The sequence below is a fragment of the Podarcis melisellensis genome (genome assembly GCF_964234715.1).
Source record: "Podarcis melisellensis genome assembly, chromosome: 5".
Taxonomy (NCBI): Eukaryota; Metazoa; Chordata; class Lepidosauria; order Squamata; family Lacertidae; genus Podarcis; species Podarcis melisellensis.
The window spans coordinates 101,054,856-101,072,364 of record NC_138537.1 but is presented as its reverse complement, the minus strand read 5'-3'; positions in this window follow the sequence as shown (position 1 = coordinate 101,072,364).

The window sequence follows — 17,509 nt, the reverse complement described above, 5'->3', positions numbered from 1 at the left end:
TTTCTCCCCGATTAAGCTCCAACCCCTTAGAACACTGTTAAGCCTGTATCCTAATAGACAAGCCGCCCTTTTGCTGGGGGAGGGGTTTTCACAAGGGTTCAGAATTCCAGTTCTCTCCACCCCCAGTTCCAATTGCCCTCCCAATCAGAAATCAGTATTAGAGAAACCCGACATCGCTATGAAAAAATCCAGAAAGAAATTGTAGCGGGGAGGGTCGCTGGACCTTTCCCTGTGCCTCCCATTGATCAGCTGCATATTTCACCGCTGGGCATTGTCCCAAAAAAGGCCCCTGGGTAATTCCGGATGATGCACAACCTTTCTTACCCCAAGGGTTCTTCAGTCAATGATGCCATCCCTCAGGAAATGTGCACGGTGAAGTATGCTTCTTTCGACCAAGCGGTGAGGTTGGTCCGGAGTTTTGGGAGGGGTGCCTTTATGGCAAAATGCGACATTGAATCAGCATTCCGCCTTCTCCCTGTCCACCCAGAGGACTACCGATGGTTAGGCTTTAAATTCCAGGGCGCCTATATCATCGATAAAGCGATGCCTATGGGGTGCTCGATCGCTTGTGCCGCTTTTGAGACTTTTAGCACCTTCCTGGAATGGGCACTGAAGTTCAAAACCGGCTCCGGAGGGGTGGGGCATTACTTGGATGATTTATTTTGGTGGCAAGTAATGCAAATGACTGCAAGGCCCTGCTGCAAGCCTTCAAGGCCTTGACCGAGGAGCTGGGTGTCCCTTTAGCAAATGAGAAGACGGAGGGCCCCGTCACCACGATGACCTATCTGGGCATTGAACTTGACACAATGGCCCAAACTTCTCGCCTACCCTCCGAGAAGCTGGTGGCCCTAAAGGAGCTTATTTCCCAGATATTGCCCCTGAGGAAGATTACCCTTAAACAAATTCAATCACTCTTGGGTCACTTCAACTTTGCTTGCCGTGTGGTGTCCCCCGGTCGCCCCTTTTGTGGTCGGTTGGCGAAGCTTTCAGCTGGTCTAAGGTCGCCACACCATAGGGTCCGCCTATCAAAGGCGGTAAAAGCGGATCTCCAGGTCTGGCTGCAATTCTTAGACGGCTACAACGGGATTTCACTTTGGCAAGATAGCATGGCCCTGCTTGCGGATTTCCAGGTGCATTCGGATGCAGCAGGTTCCTTGGGTTTTGGTGTTTACTTCAGAGGTCAGTGGTGTGCCCAACGGTGGCCCTTATCCTGGCAGGGAAAACCCATACTACGAGATTTAACATTCTTGGAATTCTTCCCTATTGTAGTTGCAATCCACATCTGGGCAGAGCAATTTAAAGACCATAGGGTCTGCTTTTGGACAGACAACCAAGCAGTGGTGTCGGTTTTAAATAAGCAATCTTCACATTCCCCTAGAGTAGCGTCACTGCTGTGGTATTTTGTCCTTTCGTGCCTCCGGCTAAACTTATATGCCTCTGCCAGATTTGTACCGGGTGTCGATAACAACATTGCGGATGCTCTGTCTCGATTTCAGATGGATCGCTTCCGCTCATTGGCGCCGGATGCGCAGCAGCTGCCGCAACCGTTTCCGGAGCACCTCTGGAGTATTGGCAACGAGAAGCTATAAAGGGAGTATTGGCAGCAGTGGCACCCTCAACTTTAAGATCATATAACAAGGCGTGGTTAGATTTCACATCCTTTCGCCAGAAAAAAGAGCGCTTTAGACCTGGCAGGCCCCCGTCCGAGTCGGAGGTCATTGAGTATCTAGTTCGCCTCCGCGACTTGGGTCGGGCCCCCCAAACCCTCAACATACATTCAGCGGCAATATCGTTCTTCTCCTAAGCCCTGTTCTCAGCCGATCCTTGTGCACACTTCGTGGTGCGGAAAATGCTGGAGGGTTGGCGCAGGTCTCGGCCTCCCAGCTTCGATAGCAGGAGGCCCATAACTTTTGACATATTAATGCAAATTCGGACTTCCGGGTTGGCGCCATCGCCGAATGGCGGACTCCCTCCGAGCTCCGGAGGGAGCCTGCTCGGCAGGGGCTGGGTCCCGCCGCACCGGCGACGCGGGGACCCTCAAAAACCATGGGCGCAGATGCCCATGGACCTGGTGACTCGGCGGGCACCGTTTGCGCCCCCGACCCGCGAAAGAGCCTTTTTAAAGGCTACGGAGCGGGGGGTGGGGGATGGCGTGGTGCTATGAGTCCTCCGCCTCCCCTGCCGAGCGAAGCCACATGCCATTTGACAGAGAGCGCTGACTTCTTCCATTGAAAAATTCGGACTAAAAACAACAACCCGTGAGTAATTGGGAAAATGGATCTAAAAGGAATTAATTTTTTAAAATTCGGAACGAGCGGGGGAGATGCAAAAAGGAAGTCCGTCTCCCCCCTGTTGTAGAGGATTTAAAGCAAGGACCTGACAACTAAGATCGAGAGAAGGGTCTGGTTTTTTATTGATAAAAGTTATTACTTTCACGATGAAAAATTACAAGATTGTGCTGGAGGAGAAAAGTGGATTTGAGCTAAAGTGCAACCCCCCCGGGAACTAGGAGAGATCCGCGAGAGCGCCTGGTGAGGAGATACAAAGTTTTTGACAGCTGTCAAAGTAGCTGTCAAAGCTGGAGAATAAAAGGAGAACTTTGTAACTTGGACTTTGCCGGTTAGATTCGTTACAATTTGGATATAAATTGTTGAAAACAAAGGATAATAAGTTAGTTTGACTTTTGGGTGTGATCTGGAAGGAAACTAAGTTACCATAATCCCTCTAGAGGGGACTTTGGGACACTACAAGAATCGCTGTAAGTGGAAAAATACTCATGGATTTGAATAGGACTTTTTATCTCCTGGGAAAGCTGCAAAAATGAAACATTATTTTGTCTACAGAGGTCATTACACTAAAGGAGACAATAGATATATCTATTGAAGAATGGAAGGGACTTGACGCAAGTTTTTGTTCCTGAACAAATAAAGCCTCTGTAGAGGAACTAGAAGTTTTTGGAATTAGAATGTTTTTGCAGCGGAACAGGAAAAGAAACCTGAGGAAAGTGAGGAAAGAGAACAACAAGAAGTGGACAAAGCTGGAAGTGGGAGCATTTGGGACATTCAGATTTAAAAGGATTAAGAAAAAAATATTGAGTTTTACTTTTAAATATAGAGATCTGGATGAAAGAAAAAATGGACCTTCTTGAGATAGAGTTTTTCCAATGACTGGGTGTTTGAAACTAAAGATTACCAAAAAGACGGTAAAGACTATCAAAAAGACGGCAAAGTGGAGCTGACTGAGATTTGGACATGGTGTGGGGTCTCCAGGCGGACTGCAGATAGATTGATGGACATTGGGGATCGAAACCGGGAAAGGGGGGAGGGAAATTCGGAATCCAAAGGGTGTAAAATTATATTCTGTTCTTTATTTTATTTCATTCTGTTCTGCGTATTAAAGAAGGGAATTCATGGAAGGGAACAGGGTCGATCTTAGGGGAAAAATATTTTTAAGTGGAAGGATGGTATATAAAGGGAAAACGGTCAAATAGGATGAATTAAATTGAACATTGGGTCAAGGATAATAATGTTAATAAGCTTAAAATTTGGGGTAAAAACTTGTGGAACTAATTTAATGGAAATGGAATACAAGAGGGGGTGGGGTGGGGAAGTCCTGGAAAGATGTCAATGAAAGTAAGGTTTAAATGCAAATGTCTTCTTCTTTTTCTTTTTCTTTTTTCTTTTTTCTTTTATATTTTGGATTTTTCTGGAAACTTCAATAAATATTTTTTTTTTAAAAAAAAGACATATTAACGCAAATTCGTAGGAAGCTCAGGGTAATCTGTTGGTCCAAATACGAAGCCAGGTTGTTTTCCTCAGCATTTTCCTTCGCCTTCTTCGGGGCCTTGCGCATAGGGGAGGTGGTCTGTGATGACCAACCATATAGTTGCAACAGGGGGCTTCGGTTGGAAGATGTAACCTTGTCAGGCTCAGAGGTAATATTGAAAATCCGCAGCTCGAAGACCGACCAGCTTGGTAGAGGGGCGCTAATCCGCCTACAGGCTACTCAAAAGGCCGGCCCTTGCCCAGTAAAGGATGCTCGGAAGTTTCTGGCTTAAGGCCAAAGGCATGTGGCTCTTTCTTCATACATGCTGATGGTGCGCATCTGTCAAAACATCAGTTCACGAGGGTTATGCGCAAAGCGATCACGGCCATTGGTCTTCCGCCTGAGGAGTATGCCGCACACTCCTTCCGCATTGGAGCTGCGACTACCGCTGTTCACATGGGTTTACCGGCTGAGAGGATAAAGGACATGGGGCGGTGGAGGTCTAACGCATACAGGGGATACATCCGTAAACCACGTTAATTACCCTTCCCTCATCGGCCCCCCTGACCCGGTCTTTTTTTTTGCTCTTCTATTTCAGGTACCGGGGTGGTGCGTCTCTGGATCATTGGCCACAGTATTGTACACTGGGCAAGACTGCGTGCGGTTACCAGGGGCTGGCGGGATGACCTGCAACTCCCTAGCAATGTCGAAGTGTCTTGGATTGCGCGGCGGGGAATGCGTTGGGAGGAATTTCTCCCAGCAGTGACAAAAAGAATTGCAGCTGAAGGCCCACCTGATGCACTGGTCATCCAACTGGGCGAGAACGACCTGGCGTACAAGAAAGGGGTGGATTTAATGTGGAGCATTTTCAACGACCTGGAGGAGTTGCAGGCCCTGTATTCGAATATAACAATAATCTGGTCATCTTTGCTAGAGAGGCGCTGTTGGCGGGACGCCGCAAAGCCGGTGGCGGTGGCTAGAGCCAGGAGGCTCTTGGAGCGCTCGGTGGTGTGTAGAGTGGCTGCGATGGGTGGGCGGGTTATCGAACACCCATGCATCCAGTTCAGCAAGGAAACACTCTATCGCGGGGATGGCGTGCATCTATCTGATGCGGGTAATGACATTTGGCTGGCAGACATTTTTCAGGGAATCAGGGATTGGTTACAGGTTTGAGGGTATTGGCTATGAGCCTGCTCGTGTGGCAGTTAGGCATTGGCCGGGGTATTGTTATGCAAATTGAGGTCGGGGGGAGGAACGCCATCACCTCCCCAAGGGTGGTTCGTTAAAGGACTCCGAGGGGCGTCGCCTCGTCCGAAACCTATGGAGGCTAGGGCCTAAAGCACGCTCCCGAGCGGTAACACATCAAGGAGCGCCTACGGATGTGCATCTCGGGGGGCTCCCCCTGCTGGTGTTTAACCCTTCCCGGTTAGAACCGGATAGTCTGTTAGGGCCAATGCCTAAGGCCAATACCGCTCTTACCTGTAATCAATAAAGTTGTGGCCATTTTTCGCCCATTAACCTAAATTCTGTTGTCCGTGTCTTTATTTACCCATCTGTGGGAGGGGGCGGATATTGCCACGCAAACAGCTGTAGCCCATGTTATTCTTGCACAAGGCCCTCTGAGATCTTTAAGCAGAGGCTTGACAACCATATGTCAGGAGTGCTCTGATGGTATTTCCTGCTTGGCAGGGGGTTGGGCTCGATGGCCCCTGTGGTCTCTTCCAACTCTATGATTCTATGATTCTATCTCCAGGAGGTCTGGGAAATATTCTTGTGGAAAACTGAAAGTCTAGAAAGTTGTTGCCAGTCAGTGTAGACCAGGGGTCCCCAAACTTTTAAAACAGGGGGCCAGTTCACCGTCCCTCAGACACTGTTGGGGGCTGGACCATAATTTGAAAAAAATATGAACAAATTCCTATGCACACTGCACGTATTTTATTTGTAGTGCACAAAAAACAGGAAAAACGATGCAATATTTAAAATGAAGAATGATTTTAATCAATATAAACTTATAAATATTACAATGGGAAGTATGGAGCTGCTTTTGGCTAATGAGATGGTCAATATTGCTAATGCTCGTCCCTACAACCCAATCTACACATGGATCTCCCCATGGCCCAGTCTCCATGCAGGCCTTCCTTTTTTTTAATAAGATATTTATTAAAATTTTAAAAGGTACAAAAAGCAAAAGCAAAAAAACATTTTAAACAAAAAAAATAGGTAAAGAAAAACGGATAAAATACAAAAGAAAAAAAGAAAAAGAAAAGAGGAAAAGCAGAAAATTAAAATCCATTAAACAAAAAAGAAAAAACAAAGAAAAATACAGCAAATCTTCCCATTACTTATCATTCATTAGCTTATTTCCCTGACCTCCTCACACCTCCCTTTTTTGTATTCTAGATCGATTATCCATTTCAGCAAATCGTTTCCCTCTTTTCAAATTTTTGTCCTGTAATTTATCTTGATATTAATATAGCTTTATTTTCCCTCCTTTCACCAATTAACAGTCTGTTTTCTCCTAAATCTTTGTAACATTTCTGCTAAAATCACATAAATTCATTCCAACATCATTCTAACATTCATTAATTTTACAATGTTTCTGTAAATAGTCCTTAAATTTCTTCCAATCTTCCTCCACTGACTCTTCTCCCTTCATTTCCACCAGTTCCATATAGTCCGTCACCTTCATCTGCCATTCTTCTCGGGTGATTTCTCTTCAGATCGTATAAATCTTTCGCCTTTTACATGCAGGCCTTCCATGCCCCCATCCCCACAACCCACCCTATACATGTGCCTGCCTGCACACACCCACACCCCTGTTTATACACATTTCCCTAACCCCCTTCCCCATGACCCAGGCTATGCATGTGCTTCCCTAACCCAGATCCCCACGACCCAGCCCACACCCATGTCTCCTTAAGTGTCAGCGAAGCTCAGATGCTGACAGGAGAAGAAGAAGCAGACATAGAGAGAGAATAGATAAAAGTGTAAGGCAGAGAGGAGGGGGAGAGCAGCTGTAATCTGAGATCTGAACAAAGGGGAGACGAAAGACAGGGCCAGAGTGACAGGCTGCTGCATGAGAGCTCCAATGATGTGTCAGACATTAGAATGCAGGAAGCATTCTCTCCCAAATCTAGTAGGATCTCAAAAGTGGCCGAGACAGACGAAAGATACCGGAAAAGAAGGTGGGGGCTTCTCTGTTGGGGAAGGAGGAGGAACTCAGTCCAGGCAACTCCATCTTCTGGGGAGGATGATGAGTAGAGGGGCTCCATCCTAGTTTGTTGTTTTAGCAATAAATCTGAAATAATTACTCTGGAAGGTCCGTCAACCAGGATCCCAGCCGCGGTGGAGCCTCCTGCCCGTTTCCTTCCAGAGCAACTGGCAGAAGGAGGAAGGCGGTGTTTCTCTGGCTGACAGTGGCTCTCCTACTCCTCGCCGTCCAGGCACTCCTGCAGGGGGCTTTTTCCTCCGCTTGTGGCTGGGATCCCCTTCCTCTTCTACCCAGCTGTGGCAGCTGGGCTGGGCTTCCCCCGATGGGAGGAGCGAGCACAAGAGGCGCTGCTGCTGCTTAAAGAAACAGACGCCTGCCCACCTGCCCTGTTTGTCTGGCAGCAGCAGCAGAAAGAGCAACCAAGCCCAGCGTTCCCACCCACTTGAACCAGAACTGTTTCCCCCCTTTTCTTCCCTCCCTTTTTTTTTGCAAAAGGCAGCCTCAGGGTTTGCTGCTGCTGCCGCTGCTGTCGCTTCTGCTCACTGGTGGGGGAGAAAGGGCTGCAGTGTTGCTGCCGCCGCCAGCCCACCCCTCCTGCTCCTAGGAAGAGGAAGAAGAGGCAGCGGAGCGGCGGAGGGCAATGGGGCTGCAGCTCTTCTGCAGCAGCAGAGGCATAGCCTGGCTTTGCAGCACTGCCTGCTTGGGCACAAGAACTGAGCCGTGTGGCAGGGCAAGGTGGCTTGCATAAGCCTCAGGGCACACGAGCAGCCGCCAAGGAGCTGCCGCCATTACTGTCATCTTGCCCCCCAGCGGCACTTGGTGTTTCCCAGCATGCTGATGGCTTCTCGAAGTCACTGGTGACTGCTGCCTCTGCCTCCTCCTCCACCACCACCACCATCACCCTTCCTTCCCCTTTTGCCTTCCTTCTTTCCTTCACTTTCCATGGGCAGGGGAGATGGGGAAACACTCAGTCAGTCCCCACATGGCAAGGTTTCTACGCCTTCTGATTGGCTGCAGGAGCTTCTTGCAGCCAATCGGAAGCTGCGGAAGCCTCGCACTCTGAGGTAAATTCAATGAACGTGTGGCATTTCCATTGAAAAGAATGCACACACGCATGGCCTCACCGGGTTTACTTCAGCGCACAGGGAGTGGTAGGCCAGATTTACGAGCCTTGTGGGCTGGATCTAACCTGAGAGCCGTAGTTTGGAGTCCCCTGGTGTAGACAATAGATGGATAAATGGAACCCACTTAAAGCACCACCCTGTGTTCCTTTGAAATCCTATTCATGTTGTTTTAAGAAGGAAGGAATCAGTGGTACAGCAAATGCCTTGCTTACAGAATGTTACACATTCAACTGCTCACATCTCCAGTTAAAAACAACAAGATAGTGTTGACATCCACCTGAGAGCCTGGAGACACACTGCTAGTCAGAGTTGAAAACACTGAACATTCAAATTGAACAGGAATTGGAAGAAGAAAGGCAGAGAAGAAGACAGAGTGGAGAGGAGCAGAAGAAGTGTAAATAAGGTTAAGAGAAACAAAATTTAAAACACAGCAAAAATTGCTCTTTATTTTCAAACCTTTGTACCTTTTTAAAGAATAAATAAAATATGAAATTAAGATGTATCTCACAGAACGTGACTGGATTAAATAATAAATTAAAGAGAAACAAAAGAGAACACATCCTAAGGAAAAAGAAATGGGATATTATATGCTTACAGGAAACCCACTTTGTCAGGAAGCACAAAAGAGTGCCAATTAAAAGAAAATTAGGTGAGGAATTTATTGTCTCAGGATTATCCAAAAAAAGAGGAACTGTGATTTACGCTGTAGCATTCTTGCACACACCCCCGCCTTCCCACCTGTCCTCCAAGTCTGGCAGGACCCGGCTGAAAGAGAGAGGGGTGTGCAGAAGCTTTATTTTCAGGACAAACACAACCAAAAAAGTAGATGCTGCCACCACTTCCTTATCTTAGGACAGCCCAGAAGAATTACCTAAGGAAGAAGATTATTCTTCAGCGTTACCGGGCTGCCCCACCCTGTATTGCTTTACCACAATTACAGGCAGAAATTCAACAGGTCTGGTAAGCGGCTAAGTGGTCAGGTGTTAGATTTAGACTTCCCCAGCAGAAGGCACACAAGACAAAACAGGAAAAATCCTTTCCCCCAAGTTTTATTTAAAAAAAACAAGATTAATCATACTTAAAAGTTGGCACATCTCTTACAGGATTCAAACAAGAAAATAAAAACATTGTTTAACATCACTAGCTAAACATACTCACAAACGAGAACAAAAGAAGGCTTAGGATAATTCAAAGGTTCTCAGCTGAATCCATCCCAGGATAACAGGCAGGTACTCTACATCACAAAGAACACGCATATGAATGTAGAGAGGATGGGTGACTGCCGGCAAGTTGGTAAGCCTGGCAGAAGGGCAGCTGCGCAATACAAGCTCAGTTCCCTAAGATTTTATCTCTTGGGACCCATGTGTATTCGAACCCAAGGACCAATCGGTTCTTCTAATTAATTAAGATTTGCCAATGGTTACACAGAAGGGCAATAATTCAGCTTGTTGACAACTGAAGCTTGTTTATCACAAGACCTTGAGATGAAAGAATTTCCTCCCAATTGTCAGACACACAACAGATCCTTCTTCCTTGTTGTAATAAGGTTTGATGGCCCCATTCCCACAGAACCAACATCTTAGATAACCAGGTGTTAGGGCACACAAATCAACTTGAGAAAGCCTCCTTCCTGCAGATAGGGGGATAACCTATTCACACTTCCAGAGCCAAGTAGTCTACAGTTAAAGTAACAGATACACATTCCCCATAATTCTCTAATGTTTGGTTCTCCCACAATGCCTTTCCTTAGCTTGACCAAAGTTTGTCTTGCTAAGATACACAGACCCCAAACTAGAGCCCAAATTGCTGTTGAAGAAGGTAGGATTATAGGAGTAGAAATATCATATGAAAGAGAAAAATTAATCATAATTGGAATTTACACCCCAAATGATAAAAAATGGAATTTTATAAAACATTAAAGGAGAGAATGATGGATTACTGTAACGAGAATATGTATTAATAGGTAATTTTAACAAGATAACATCAATAGAAATGGATAATACATCCAGAGAAAACCAATCAAAGGAAGGAAAGTTGCCAATTAATTTTTTTCAAATGACGGGAAAAAATTAATTTACATGACACCTGGAGACTTAAACACCCAAATGATAGACAATTCACATATTTTTCAGAAGCAAAAAAATAAAGAGGAAGAATCTACGGTATCTGGATAACTAACAACTTAATACTAAAGATAAAAAAGGCAGAAATACAACCCAGACTAATTTCCAATCATAACCCAGTAACATTAGAACTGACATTCAATAGAAGGAATAATGGAGGAACTAGAGGAACTAGAGGAAGATGGAGAATGAACAAAGACATTTTAAACAAGGAAACAATATTTAAAAAGCATAAGCAACATTAAAAGAGGTCTTTGAAATAAACACAAAACAAGAAACAGATATAAATATAATTTGGGATACCAGTAAAGCGAGGATTTTGGATTCAGGAAAATGCAATATGGAATAAACCAAGAGAAAATTAATTGGAACAAATAAGAAAAGAAATAAGTCAGAATGAGAAAGAGTTAGCAAAAAATCCAAAGGGTGAAAAGGCAAAACAGAACATTTGTTGTTTAGTCGTTTAGTTGTGTCCGACTCTTCGTGACCCCCTGGACCAGAGCACGCCAGGCACTCCTGTCTTCCACTGCCTCCCGCAGTTTGGTCAGACTCATGTTTGTAGCTTCGAGAACACTGTCCAACCATCTCGTCCTCTGTCGTCCCCTTCTCGTTGTGCCCTCAATCTTTCCCAACATCAGGGACTTTTCCAGGGAGTCTTCTCTTCTCATGAGGTGGCCAAAGTATTGGAGCCTCAGCTTCACAATCTGTCCTTCCAGTGAGCACTCAGGGCTGATTTCCTTAAGAATGGAGAGGTTTGATCTTCTTGCAGTCCATGGGACTCTCAAGAGTCACCTCCAGCACCATAATTCAAAAGCATCAATTCTTCAGCGATCAGCCTTCTTTATGGTCCAGCTCTCACTTCCATACATCACTACTGGGAAAACCATGGCTTTAACTATAAGGACCTTTGTTGGCAAGGTGATGTCTCTGCTTTTTAAGACGCTGTCTAGGTTTGCCATCACCTTTCTCCCAAGGAGCAGGCGTCTTTTAATTTCGTGACTGCTGTCACCATCTGCAGTGATCATGGAGCCCAAGAAAGTAACATCTCTCACTGTCTCCATTTCTTCCCCTTCTATTTGCCAGGAGGTGATGGGCCCAGTGGCCATGATCTTTGTTTTTTTGATGTTGAGCTTCAGACCATATTTTGTGTTCTCCTCTTTCACCCTCATTAAAAGGTTCTTTTAATTCCTCCTCACTTTCTGCCATCAGCATATCTGAGGTTGTTGATATTTCTTCTGGCGATCTTAATTCAGAACATTTGTGGACTGCAAATACAGGTTTCTAACTTGTTAAACAAAGAAATTGAAAACAAAATAAACTGGATCAAACAAAAAAGTTTAAAATTGGCAAATAAATCTAGCAGACTGTTGGCATGGCAACTGAAGAAATGACAAAAAGAAAAAATAATAGGAAAATTAATAGAAAGTGTAATGTAAAGTGATAGATGACCCAGAACAAATAAAGGAAGTCTTTTGTCAAGGAACTATATCAGACAGGGAAAGAAGAGGAAGGGAAAATAGAAGAATATTTAACCCGGAATAAATTACCAAAAATTACAGAAGAGGAATCCAAATGTCTAAATTCCCTAGTAAACATTTGAGATATAACAGGCTATAGCAAAGGCCAAGATAGGAATATCTCCTGGTCCGGATGGTATATCAATAAATTATTATAAAAAACTAAAGGAGGTCCTGCTACCAACACTAAAGAAAATTTTGAACAAAGCATTAGAAGAGGGAAAGATCCCCGAATCCTGGAAAGAAGCTCTAATAACATTAATTCCAAAACAAGGGACAGAATTGACAGAAACCAAAAACTATAGACCAATTTCATTGTTGAACATCGGTTATAAGTTATTTGTGGAGGTATTAGCAAACAGATTAAAGAAAAATTTGAATAGAATTATAAATGAGGACCAACCAGGATATTTTCCTGGAAGACAAATGCAAAATAATATGAGAATAGTAATTGACATCCTGGAGTACTTAGATATGAGGCCTGATAATAAAAGCCGCATTAATATTAGTTGACACGAAAAAAGCATTTGACAACGTTTCTTGGAAAAAACAATACAATTTATGGACTTAGGAGAAACATTTGGACATGGGATAAAAGCAATATACAGAAATCAAAATGCCAAATTGATTATCAACAACGACATATCAGAGACTTTTACAGTTTTGAAAGGCACTAGACAGGGATGCCTGTTGTCACCTCTGTTATTTATCATGTTACTGGAGACATTAACAACTGCTATAAGAGCTGACCCGGGAATAAAAGGGATCACATTGGGAAGTAGAGCATACAAATTAAAGGCCTTTGCAGATGGCCTAATAATAACAACAGAAAACCCAGTAGAAAGTACACTGAAAACAACAGAAGAATGTAAAAAAATTCTTTCCAGTAGCACCTTAGAGACCAACTAAGTTTGTTATTGGCATGAGCTTTTGTGTCACAAAAGCTCATATCAATAACAAACTTAGTTGGTTTCTAAGGTGTGACTGGAAGGAATTTTTATATTTTGTTTCGACTACGGCATACCAGAACTGCTACCTACCTGTAAATAGAAAGAATGAACGAATTTGGCCAGATATCCAGATTTAAATTGAATAAAAATAAAACAAAATTGTTAGTGAAAACTTTGGAAAATCAGGAGAAACAGGATCTACAAAGCAAGACGGGTTTATCAACAAAAAAATCTAATATTTGGGAATTTGGATTTCTGCCAAAAATAAAAAATTATTTAACAATAGCTACACTAAAGTATGGTGGGAGAATAAAAGATATGGAAATTTGGGGGAGATTAAATATATCACTGTGGGGCAGAATTTCGAACATTAAGACGTCCGTGTTACAAAAATGTTATTCTTATTCCAAATGATACCAATAATAAGTGGGACACGCTGTTTCAAGGAGTGGCGGAAAGAATTAGTGAAGTTTATATTGTAATTATTATTATTATTATTATTATTATTATTATTATTATTATTATTTATCATTTATACCCCGCCCATCTGACTGGGTTTCCCCAGCCACTCTGGGCGGCTTCCAACAGAACACTAAAATACAATAACCTATTAAACATTAAAAGCTTCCCTAAATAGGGCTGCCATCAGATGTATTCTAAAAGTCTGGTAGTTATTTTTCTCTTTGACATGTGGTGGGAGGGCGTTTCACAGGGCAGGTGCCACTACCGAGAAGGCCCTCTGCTTGGTTCCCTGTAACTTGGCTTCTCGCAGCGAGGGAACCACCAGAAGGCCCTCGGCGCTGGACCTCAGTGTCTGGGCAGAACGATGGAGGTGGACACGCTCCTTCAAGTATACTGGACCGAGGCCGTTTAGGGCTTTAAAGGTCAGCACCAACACTTTGAATTGTGCTCGGAAACGTACTGGGAGCCAGTGTAGGTCTTGGCGGCCACTACCAGTCGCCAGGCTAGCTGCCACATTCTGGATTAGTTATAGTTTCCGGGTCACCTTCAAAGGTAGCCCCACATAGAGCGCATTGCAGTAGTCCAAGCGAGAGATAACCAGAGCATGTACCACTCTGGTGAGACAGTCTCCAGACAGGTAGGATCTCAGCCTGCGTACCAGATGGGGCTGATAAGCCCCTGTCCTGGACACAGAACTGACCTGCGCCTCCATGGACAGCTGTGAGTCAAAATGACTCCCAACCTGCGCACCTGGTCCTTCAGGGGCACAGTTACGCCATTCAGGACCAGAGAGTCCCCCACACCTGCCCACCCCCTGTCTTGTCAGGATTCAACCTCAATCTGTTAGCTGCCATCCATCCTCCAACTGCCTCCAGACACTCACACAGGACCTTCACCGCCTTCACTGGTTCTGATTTGAAAGAGAGGTAGAGCTGGGTATCATCTGCATACTGATGAACACCCAGCCCAAACCCCAAGATGATCTCTCCCAGCGGCTGCATGTAGATTTTGAAAAGCATGGGGAAGAGGACAGAACCCTGAGGCACCCCACAAGTGAGAGCCCAGGGGTCTGAACACTCACCCCCCACTTTCTGAACATGGTTCAGGAGGAAGGAGCAGAACCACTGTATAACAGTGCCCCCAGATGAAGCTGTTAAATAAGCATTATAGAGAAATAGCAGAATATGAATATGTATAGAAAGAAAAATGGATCATATATGTAATTGTAAAGGAAAAAGATGCTGATCAGATTTTTTTAAAAAAATGCAATTTTTTATTTAAAAAGAATTTAAATTCTCCTTTGTGTGTGTGCCAACTTAAATAAAAGTTCAGAATATTCAGGAGGGGTGCCGAAAACCACACCCTTGATCCTCGCAATGCAGGTAACCTAATGCTGGTGAAACGGTTTATTTCCCCCTTACCCCACTTTTTATCACCCAACAAGGACTGGTTGCAAAATTATGTATTTGTTCGCTTGGGCATATTTTTAGGACCCACCTTATTTCTGTGACAATAAGTTCTTTTAAATTGCTTTTAAATACTACATTTTAATTGTTGTAGCCCAACCTGGGACCTTGGGGTAAGGGGCAAATTAATAACAATAACAATAATAGGTGGAGAGCTTTACCCTCCAAGTCATCTAAATTAGGTGCTCTGGGGGCTGCTTCCTTTCTTGTCCTAGCAGAGCTCCGTGAACCTACCTGCAAAGTAAGCAGTTTGCGTTCTCTCTCTCTCTCTCCTCCAATCACAAAGGCCGTAAGAAAAAATGTCAGAGCAATGCCTATCAGCTTTGGATATCTTATCTCCTCTCAGTCTCCTCTTTTTCAGCTAAATAGATGGCCCCTCATCAGGCTTAGTTTCCAGCCCCCTGATCATCTTGGTTGCCCTCCTCTGCACACCTTCCAGTTTGTCAATATCCTTCTTAAACTGTGGCACCCAGAACTGGACACAGGACTCCAGGTGTTGTTTGACTTACCTTGATCTGCACACTAGACTTCTGTTGATGCCGCCTAGAATGGGATTAGCTTTTTTTGCCGCTGCATCACATGGTTGACTCATGATAAGTTTGTGATCATTTTCACAGGTACTACTGGCAAGAGGCTTATTTTATCTTACCTGTGATGATGTGCTCAAAAGCTTTTAGCCTTATTGATTTTTCTTTAAACATTAACTTTTCATATCATTTCTGCATTGAAACTCCATTTGGTTTCAAATGTGTGTTTTGCCACTTTACATATGGAATGGGGCGGGGGCCACTGCTGCTTGAGAAACAGAAGCCCAAATTTCATTGGGCATATGTTTACAATAATAATAGAACATTTCAAAAAAATGAATATAGTTACAAAACAGGACTGGGTGTGTCAGTGACCATCCTGATAATTCCAGGAGCACTTTCCTTAAAGGTGAAAGGAAGAATGAAAGAACAGAAACAAGGGGTGGGGGTGGAGGGGGAAATATCTAACCCGTTTCATGCAAATTTCATTTTTCTCTTTAATCAATTCATTGTTGGCAACAGCATATCCTGAAAAGAACAGAACACCCAAAGGAAAATACTTGAGGGATAGTAAATACTACGCTCCCTGTTTGCCAATCGGAGGGCGCTGCTTCAAGCCTGGCTTCGTCACGACTCCCTCACCACTAGCCAGCCTGCCTCAGACCCACCTCAGAGAGCTCTGTTTGCCTTGGCAGGGCCTTCAACGCTGGGCAACCCTGCCTTAGGTTTGAGCCATGCCCAATGCTTTTACAGAAATGAGAACACATGCTTTTTGTTTTAAGAGACATTGCTTAAAATAACTACATTTCTAGAAAGTAGGAGGTAAAACCCCATTCCCCCCCCCCTGCACCAGCCTTACTCTCCCTCTTGCACTATCCCAGGTAGATTTTAGCAGAAATATTCAAATCAAGCATACCATGAAATTCGGATTCTTGTGCTTCTTTCTCATATATACCTTTCTTTATTGGCATACCTGATGCATGCCTCCTCTGCACACAGCAGGAAAAAGGAAGGACTGGGTGGAAAAACATCCCCATCCCCATTTTTTTCTTTTGGGAAAATGATGTTTAAATATATTGGATTTGGGACTGGATGGCACTTCTCTGTGTCCAGCTGGCCTCTGTCAATCATGCTTGAGACAGGGTAGAATTGAGGTTTTAGAGGAGATAGATTTATTTATTTTTACTATTTTGATGAAACAGCAGGACACCTGCTGGGACATCCAGAGAAAAGACCCAAGACACACTGAACAAATTTCCACCTTACAGCCAAAGTGTCAGCCATAGAAGTGTCAGCCACAGGGCAACGTGAGTCACAGGCTTCTTGAGCCATCCCTGTGGGGAAACATGATAGCCCTTGTATAGCTTTTCTCTTGCTCCACAGCTCTCCCTGCAGCATTTACCTTGCATTTTATCTACTTCCTCTCCCTGTTAGCAGACTCGGGCCAAATTCTCACTAGTTTCAAGCAGTACCACTTAGGCATGGTCTCACAAGATTGAATTTTTCTTCACATGCACATTCACATACTCCTTGCACACAGAAAACAAGCATGTCTGGAAGAAGGGTATCCCACTAACTTGGGGGCAAGTCTCATTGAATTCAATAAGATTTACTTCTGAGTTGATACAATTAGGTTTGTGTGGTTAAGACAGCAATGCTTTCCCATCTCGCCTAGGAGTAAAACTTGAGTTCTGAGAAGACATGTATAGAATTGCACCGTCAAGGACACACAGAAGAGTTTCAATGACAGCTTTGTTTTATGAGGTTGAGGTGTGGAGAGAATTAAAGTGCCTGTCCAGTGAGAATCTCAAAAGAGAACAGTTGACTGCCACTGCCGGAAGATCCTGGAATTTATTCAAAATTGGCACAAGATCTGTTCAGATATTCTTAGCCTTGCTGACATACTTTTGCTTTTGCTACATTAATGCATGGGTGAGAAAACCGGAAGGAGCTCTGAGGCCTGGATCCTGTTTCAGGGAACTGCTAATTTGTATCAAGAAAAGGCACATTCAATAAAATCCTACTTTATAGCACATGCAAGAGGGACAGATGTTTATTTATAGAACCTGGGACTCCAGCCATGGTGCTCAGATGCCAACATGCATGCAAAATGAGGTGATAAAAGCTCTGATTGCAGGTGTTTTGCTTCCCTGGTTGCAGGTGTTTTGCATTTTTGAATGCTCCCTATGTAAAAAGCTCACTTCTTTTGTTCCAATGTGCTAATTTATTCTATGCACATAACTTTGTGAGCATTTACAAATATGACTACCACCCCCAACTGCAGTCTGATGAGAGCCCCACCACCCCATTTTTGAGGGCTCTCTAGATTTGCTCTCATTAGTCTGTCAGCTGGTGACCTAGCGA